Source organism: Schistocerca americana, chromosome 3 (assembly GCF_021461395.2).
Source record: "Schistocerca americana isolate TAMUIC-IGC-003095 chromosome 3, iqSchAmer2.1, whole genome shotgun sequence".
NCBI classification, from domain to species: domain Eukaryota; kingdom Metazoa; phylum Arthropoda; class Insecta; order Orthoptera; family Acrididae; genus Schistocerca; species Schistocerca americana.
Genome location: NC_060121.1, coordinates 185597018 through 185605574, shown reverse-complemented (window position 1 = coordinate 185605574; position 8557 = coordinate 185597018). Strand labels below are relative to the sequence as shown.

Here is an 8557-nt window from a genome sequence, read left to right as displayed (position 1 = left end):
CTAAAAGCATTTTTATCCAATAGATTGATACATTCTATAATTAGAGCAGCTTGATCTGACATAAGACCAGAATATAAATGCCCGGTAGCCGCGAGATACAAACGTTCTGAAGGATCTCTTTACAGTCGCAGCGAAGATTTCACTGTATTCTGTACATTACGACCATTCAGTCCATTTGAAATTGTACCTTCTACGGAAAGGTACTTTCTGAGGTCTAACTGCAGAAAATACTTGGCACATTATTGGTCTGTGTTCTGAGTCAGATACTGAGGAGCAAACAGATTTTACACATTGTTAATTGACACTGATATTACTGTACATAACGTCAGCATTGTAATTGCGCCTCCATTCGCCACTTTTGAATGATGTAGACAGTTTTTCATCGTGGATCAGAGTAAAATGATTCATTTCTGCCCATTTTTGACTGCTTCATCAATCTCATCTTAATGAACATATCCCCATACACTGCTAAGACTGTTGAAATGACCCATCACAATCTGCATATTTTTTTCTGAAAATTAAGTGCTTTGTCAACAGTAAATTCAGCGCAAGGTGGTTAGTAAAAGTATTAAATCATACAATTTGCTGTTTCAATAGTAAGAATTTCATTAGCATTTTCCTCCGTGAGATACGTTAGGAGAACAGTTCTTTATGATTTCGAAACATGGACAAAGAGGAAAAGAGAGCTCGAGACGAACAGAAGCCTCTGAAATGGGATGTCACTGTTGAAGATCACCGTGACAGACGAGATAGGAGGGAAGCAGCAGCGATGCTGAAGTGAACAGGACAGCCGGCAAACGACGACAATGGAGAATTGCACGAACCTACCTAAACAACATGCTCTTTTTATAGTGCCGAGTAGAGTAAGTACCGGCAGAGCCTTCCAATTTTCAGTTTTTCTATTAGTGTGAAGGGTAGATTTTCCCGCGACAGGCTGGTTTATTACTTATCCAAATTTCAGTTCTGTCTGATAATTAATTACAGAGAAATGTACAATTAGCTAAAACAAAAATTTCTAGGTTTTGTCCAACAAAATGGGGTAAATCCCCGCAGTGCGGGTCTTCGACCCCATTTCAGATAATCATGCATAGAAGGGGATTACTGAACGATAAATCAGTTTTAAATTATTCAGATGGTTCAAATGGCTCTACGCACTATGGGACTTAACATCTGAGGTCATCAGTCCCCTAGAACGTAGAACTATTTAAACCTAACTAAGGATACCACACACATCCATGGCCGAGGCAGGATTCGAATCTGCGACCGTAGCAGCAGCGCGGTTCCGGACTGAAGCGCCTAGAACCGCTCGGCCGCATCGTTCGGCTTGAAATAATTCTTTGTAACACTGTTGCATGGTAGCCACGCCAACCAACACAATATTGACCTGAAATGTCAAGTAAAGTTAAAAATAATGCTTAAAAACACTTGGACAAAAATAATACTTTCTTCTCCATGAAAGGAGGGCAGTACGGTAACCTGAAAGAGTTCAGTTACTGAAGCTAAACTATCTAGCTACCTAGTAAGTAGTGTGCTTTGTTCCTTTGATTCCTCCTTAAAGTCCCAGGCTCTTTTTATTATTATTCTTCTTCTCATACTTCTTGGCCATATAGTGAGTCCACATGTATATCTGACTGCCATCGTGATGTGAGAGGTCTGTATCTGATTCTGAAGGATAATCGGGTGACTCTAAGATTCGTTTTCTTCCGTTTTTTGACACTGAGGCAATGAAATCTGGCTTACGCCGTTTTGTTTCTAAAGCAAGTCTACAACACGCCCTTTTCTTTCTTTGGCACGCCTTTCTTTGACCATGCATTCTTTTTTCAATGGTTTTTTATTGGCTGTAAACTTTATAAGCACAGATTTAAATACTTCACCAGAAAGTTATCCATAAATCATTATTTTAGATAGCGAAATTATATCTTCAGGTGAGATAAGCTCACGCAGTGTGTGCTGAATGTCATCTTTCGCGGGTCTTATCACTGAAGAACTGTCGTTACATTGTTGGAACTGCAGGGTTTTACCCCAAAACACTTGCGGGGGATTTGCCCCATTTCACCATTTTCTGACAAATGCGCCACTGTTGATTTTGTGGGCCACGCGAAAGTGAACCTTTACTGTTGATGCCGTAACGTCAACGAGTAATTCGTTGATGCTTCTTTTCAAACTCTACATTATACGACGTTCAAGTAAAACATGAGGAAAGTTACACGTAAATTGTACAAAACAGACTTTCCTCATTTTCTCAACTCTGGAGCGACCTGCCGAAACGAGCTTTCAAAGAACAGTAAGTTACAATAAGAGAAACCTGCCATCTGGTCGTCAACTCCTGAACCGATGGCAATCAATACAAAACCTCGATGCGAGATTTTACTTTATCCCACGTGTGGCTTTACCTCCACCTACCTAAAGTACGCAGTCTTACAGTTAGCAGCTGCCGATTAATGCCGGATGCCAAAACGCACGCCACGTGCGGCAGTATCCGGCGTCTGTGACAGACACGTGGGCACACCCACCTCTGCGACGCACGACCAGCACGCCCACATCAGCTGACGTTTGATACATATCCCCGCGCTTCATTACGCAAGCTGTCCGCAATAAATACTGTTTCATTACGAGAGACTCCTGATGAGTTAATAACGTGCGGGTGTGCTCATCCAGACCCAAGTAAGCTCATGGGTGGGAACTAAACACAAATGAATATTCGTCATGATTAACGAAATGAGGGTGAAATATATCATAATATTTTCATTTCTCGCCCAACACTGTAATGTACGGGAACGCCAGACGGATTTAGAAATTTACTGTTGATTAGATTTTCTGCGTAACAGAAATGACGTAAGTAACCGCAGGTGTCTACAACTCACTTTCGAGAAATTTACATAAAAACACTAACTGCACGATGAGACCTCGAACAAAATACCTATTTCGTGATTAACATACACCGATACTTTTTCATACATTAAAAGTACAGGAAGATTTCTTCGTCAGCACGTCGGGTAAAGTTATGAATGAGCTTTATACGAGAGTGTCAATGGAGGAAAGACTAAACTTTGCGACACAGCTAACAAGAGTAATGTTATGTGAGTTTACGTATTTACTCTAAATCACGCATCTAACAGCTGCCGATTATAATAGCTTAACAGTCAAGTTTTACATTCATTCGTGTAAGTCTAAAAGTATCTACAAAATTGTACTGCCTCACATTTCATTAAAAAAAGCGTTTTTAACTGTTAAGATGAAATAGAGGCCCTCACGGCCCTAATGATAAAAGGTAAAAGAATGCTACTGCAAATTTTAATGATTATTTGTGCCGGCCGTGGTGGTCTTGCGGTTCTAGGCGCTCAGTCCGGAACCGCGCGACTGCTACGGTCGCAGGTTCGAATCCTGCCTCGGGCATGGATGTGTGTGATGTCCTTAGGTTAGTTAGGTTTAAGTAGTTCTAAGTTCTAGGGGACTGATGACCACAGATGTTAAGTCCCATAGTGCTCAGAGCCGTTTTTTTTATTATTATTATTTGTTGGGTACAGTTAAGAAGCATAAAAGGAGCTCGCCACTCCAACTTTATGTAACACTTCAGACGTACAGTCATTATGAAATATCGATTTTCTCTATGTTGACACTAATTATCTGCAGTTTGATGTAGGGAAGAGTTAAAAGGAAGACGACATGTACAGCCAACAGCACAAAAAGTTGCATTAATTTCTTATTAGTTCCCGTCAACGGAACTAGCTCCACGTAATCCTCACCACTATTTAAACAGGCTACTGTCTGTAGGTTTATGAGTTTTTCCCTTGTGTCTCTTTCTTATGTTCACCTTATAACCTCTTACAAGACGCTTCCCGTCTGATTTAAATGTCCAAATCCTCTGCCGTTGCTGACAGAATTAGTGTCATAGCGAAACCTCGGTTTTGATTTTCTTCCCCTGAACTTCAGTTCACTTGCCAAATATCTCTCTGGTTTACTGTAGAGCTTGCTCAATGGACGGCATACTCTTGCACCTGCAGTTTCGCGTCTGACCACACTGCGAGAAGCTTTCACTTCATCTATTTATCGGTGCTACCTTCAAAATTCCAAGGATTATATTCCAATTGAAACTGTTAAAAGCTTTCTCTGAATCTAAAAAAGCTATAAAAGTAGGTTTTCCTTCCTTCAAGCTATTTCCTAACATAAGTCGAAGGAAGGAACCCAAACTAAGGTCACCTTCTAACAGTCTCTTCATTCTTCGGTAATATTCGCACCTGTCAACACCTGTCATCTTATGAATTAGAATTACTACACACTTCTAGAAGTCTGAGGGTATTTCACCAGTCTGCTGTTCTTGTACGCCAGGTGCGGTGGAACAGTTTTGTCACGACTTGACCTTCCAATGACCCCACGAATTCGATGTCGATAGCGCAGGGACCTTGTCTCGGCTTAGATCTTTCAGTACTCTGTGAAATTTTTCTCGAAATATCGTATCTCCATTATCATCTTCGACTAACTGTTATTTCCTTTCTATAATATTGTCTTTATTTTCCTTGTATGACCTTTTGATTCCTTTCGTCGTTCAGCTTTCCATTATTTACTTGTAACCTGAGCTCTTCATATTCATACAGTTGCTTCTCTTCCCTCCATAGGTCTCTCTAACTTTTCTATAGGCGGATCTATCTTTACCTTAGTCGTGTATGTTTTTACAGCCTTGCATTTGTCTTTTAACCACTGCTCACAAGATTTTTGCAATTTTTGCCAAGATCATCGCTCAGCTGGCAATGATAGTACAGGGAACATTTCGATATCAGGGCTTTAAGTCTTTGAGAATTCAATTCTGTGTACTCGACTAATTCACAGGATAAATTTAAAACCATATGGTCAGTCGTGAAGTAAGTGTCTGGTCAGCAGCACAAGGTCGGCGATATGAAGTAACTTCGCAGTAAAAATATTTCTGTTACTGATAAGTCAGATATATGTACAGTACTTAAAAAGCACTTTCTGAGAATTGCTGGCGAATTAAATAAAGACTTAGTTTCTACAGCTAGTCATCTAACTCTCCTGGAAAATGCCTTTCCGAGACTGATGTCTGAAATACTTCTCTGTGATACTGACAAGGGGGAGACTGAGCCAATAATTAAATCACTGAAGACTAAGGACTGTCATGGATATGATAGAGTGCCTTGCAGAATATTAAAGTACTGTGATGCACATGTTAGCCCTGTACGTAGCTGTTTTGGAATTTTTCCTTAAAGAATGGTCAGTTTCCTGAACGATAAAGTACTCAGTATATATGACGGTAGTATCTGTTCCCGAAAGAACAGTTACCGTGGATGACCATGCAGCTTTGCTACAAATGAAATGATAATTAAATGGACACCCTAGCTGCAAACAGGCGTTGATGTACTTCATTGGGGACATGTTGAAAATGTGTGCCCCGACCGGGACTCGAACCCGGGATCTCCTGCTTACATGGCAGACGCTCTATCCATCTGAGCCACCGGGGGCCCAGAGGATAGTGCGTCTGCGGGAACTTATCCCTTGCACGCTCCCCGTGAGATCCACATTCCCAGCATGTCCACACCACTACATTCGTAGTGCGCCTAATAGATGTTTGCCCATCATACTCATTACTCGTGGCTGATTAATCTACCAAGTCCCGTACGAGTTCGGGCATAGCGTGTGCGTTCGCACAAGAAGGTCAATGGCCGGGAAGCCATATTTTAACTATATACACTCCTGGAAATTGAAATAAGAACACCGTGAATTCATTGTCCCAGGAAGGGGAAACTTTATTGACACATTCCTGGGGTCAGATACATCACATGATCACACTGACAGAACCACAGGCACATAGACACAGGCAACAGAGCATGCACAATGTCGGCACTAGTACAGCGTATATCCACCTTTCGAAGCAATGCAGGCTGCTATTCTCCCATGGAGACGATCGTAGAGATGCTGGATGTAGTCCTGTGGAACGGCTTGCCATGCCATTTCCACCTGGCGCCTCAGTTGGACCAGCGTTCGTGCTGGACGTGCAGACCGCGTGAGACGACGCTTCATCCAGTCCCAAACATGCTCAATGGGGGACAGATCCGGAGATCTTGCTGGCCAGGGTAGTTGACTTACACCTTCCAGAGCACGTTGGGTGGCACGGGATACATGCGGAAGTGCATTGTCCTGTTGGAACAGCAAGTTCCCTTGCCGGTCTAGGAATGGTAGAACGATGGGTTCGATGACGGTTTGGATGTACCGTGCACTATTCAGTGTCCCCTCGACGATCACCAGTGGTGTACGGCCAGTGTAGGAGATCGCTCCCCACACCATGATGCCGGGTGTTGGCCCTGTGTGCCTCGGTCGTATGCAGTCCTGATTGTGGCGCTCACCTGCACGGCGCCAAACACGCATACGACCATCATTGGCACCAAGGCAGAAGCGACTCTCATCGCTGAAGACGACACGTCTCCATTCGTCCCTCCATTCACGCCTGTCGCGACACCACTGGAGGCGGGCTGCACGATGTTGGGGCGTGAGCGGAAGACGCCCTAATGGTGTGCGGGACCGTAGCCCAGCTTCATGGAGACGGTTGCGAATGGTCCTCGCCGATACCCCAGGGGCAACAGTGTCCCTAATTTGCTGGGAAGTGGCGGTGCGGTCCCCTACGGCACTGCGTTGGATCCTACGGTCTTGGCGTGCATCCGTGCGTCGCTGCGGTCCGGTCCCAGGTCGACGGGCACGTGCACCTTCCGCCGACCACTGGCGACAACATCAAAGTACTGTGGAGACCTCACGCCCCACGTGTTGAGCAATTCGGCGGTACGTCCACCCGGCCTCCCGCATGCCCACTGTACGCCCTCGCTCAAAGTCCGTCAACTGCACATACGGTTCACGTCCACGCTGTCGCGGCATGCTACCAGTGTTAAAGACTGCGATGGAGCTCCGTATGCCACGGCAAACTGGCTGACACTGACGGCGGCGGTGCACAAATGCTGCGCAGCTAGCGCCATTCGACGGCCAACACCGCGGTTCCTGGTGTATCCGCTGTGCCGTGCGTGTGATCATTGCTTGTACAGCCCTCTCGCAGTGTCCGGAGCAAGTATGGTGGGTCTGACACACCGGTGTCAATGTGTTCTTTTTTCCATTTCCAGGAGTGTATGACGGTAGTATCTGTTCCCGAAAGAACAGTTACCGTGGAAGACCGTGCAGCTTAGCTAGAAATGAAATGATAATTAAATGGACACCCTAGCTGCAAACAGGCGTTGATGTACTTCATTGGGGACATGTTGAAAATGTGTGCCACGACCGGGACTCGAACCCGGGATCTCCTACTTGCATGGCAGACGCTCTATCCATCTGAGCCACCGCGGGCACAGAGGATAGTGCGTCTGCAGGGACTTATCCCTTGCACGTGCAACGCCTGTTTGCAGCTAGGATGTCCATTTAATTATCATTTCATTTCTAGGTTTTGTGGCGGCGTTCGTAGCGACAAGCAATTCGCTGTAGAAACGGCTTACGAAGTCACCGCCACACTTTTAATAGCGGGCCGACCGGTCCGCTGGAACAGTGAACAGAAAGATGAAAACCCAAACACTCTGATTAAATAAAAGTCGGTACTTATCTTTAATAACGAAGATACAGATACACAGTAGTGAACTCCGTGTCTACAGAAATCTGTCTAGTTCGAGTCGGAGCGGCTAGGTCAGCGTCGGCTGACGACAAACAACAACTCTGCTGCGATGAACACACAACTGACTAGCAAGTACACAATTCGGTGGCGAGTATACAACTGAGCGGCGAATACAGAACTGTCCTAGCGCTCGCGACTCCAGCGCTTAAGAACCCAGAAGCCAGCGGTGGCGCACGCAGACTTGCGGCGATTTCCTGTCTCGCTGGCGCTGCTTATGCGGACGGCGTCCGGACTTTGATGCTGCCAACCTTTTGGCAGCGGGCTCGGGTGGCATTACTGGCTAGGATATAACACTAGCAAAGCTGCATGGTCATCCACGGTAACTGTTCTTTCGGGAACAGATACTACCGTCATATATAGTTAAAATATGGCTTCCCGGCCATTGACCTTCTTGTGCGAACGCACACTCTATGCCCGAACTCGTACGGGACTTGGTAGATTAATCTGCCACGAGTAATGAGTATGATGGGCAAACATCTATTAGGCGCACTACGAATGTAGTGGTGTGGACATGTTGGGAATGTGGATCTCACGGGGAGCGTGCAAGGGATAAGTCCCTGCAGACGCAATACCCACTGTGTCCGCGGTGGCTCAGATGGATAGAGCGTTTGCCATGTAAGCAGGAGATCCCGGGTTCGAGTCCCGGTCGGGGCACACATTTTCAACATGTCCCCAATGAAGCTGTTTGCAGCTAGGGTGTCCATTTAATTATCATTTCAAAGTACTCAGTAGTAACGCTCTTTATAAAAATGGAGAAAGGGATAATGTAGACAATTTTAGACCTATTTCTATGCCACCAGTGTTTGCTAAGCTCATTAAAAAGGCTGTGTACATAAGCATAGTTGATCATTTTATTTCAAATAATTTGCTATCAAATGTACAGTTTGGTTTTAGAAGTGG

At 44.9% G+C, this 8557-nt stretch overlaps 2 non-coding genes across 2 annotated transcripts; both read right to left on the bottom strand.

Annotated features, from left to right (window-relative positions):
- Window positions 1-5400: 5400 nt before the first annotated feature.
- Window positions 5401-5475, bottom strand: Trnat-ugu. Its single transcript has one exon. It is a non-coding gene; the product is annotated as a tRNA-Thr (tRNA).
- Window positions 5476-7264: 1789 nt separating this feature from the next.
- On the bottom strand, window positions 7265-7339 carry Trnaa-ugc. The gene has a single exon. It is a non-coding gene; the product is annotated as a tRNA-Ala (tRNA).
- Between the last annotated feature and the right edge of the window lie 1218 nt (window positions 7340-8557).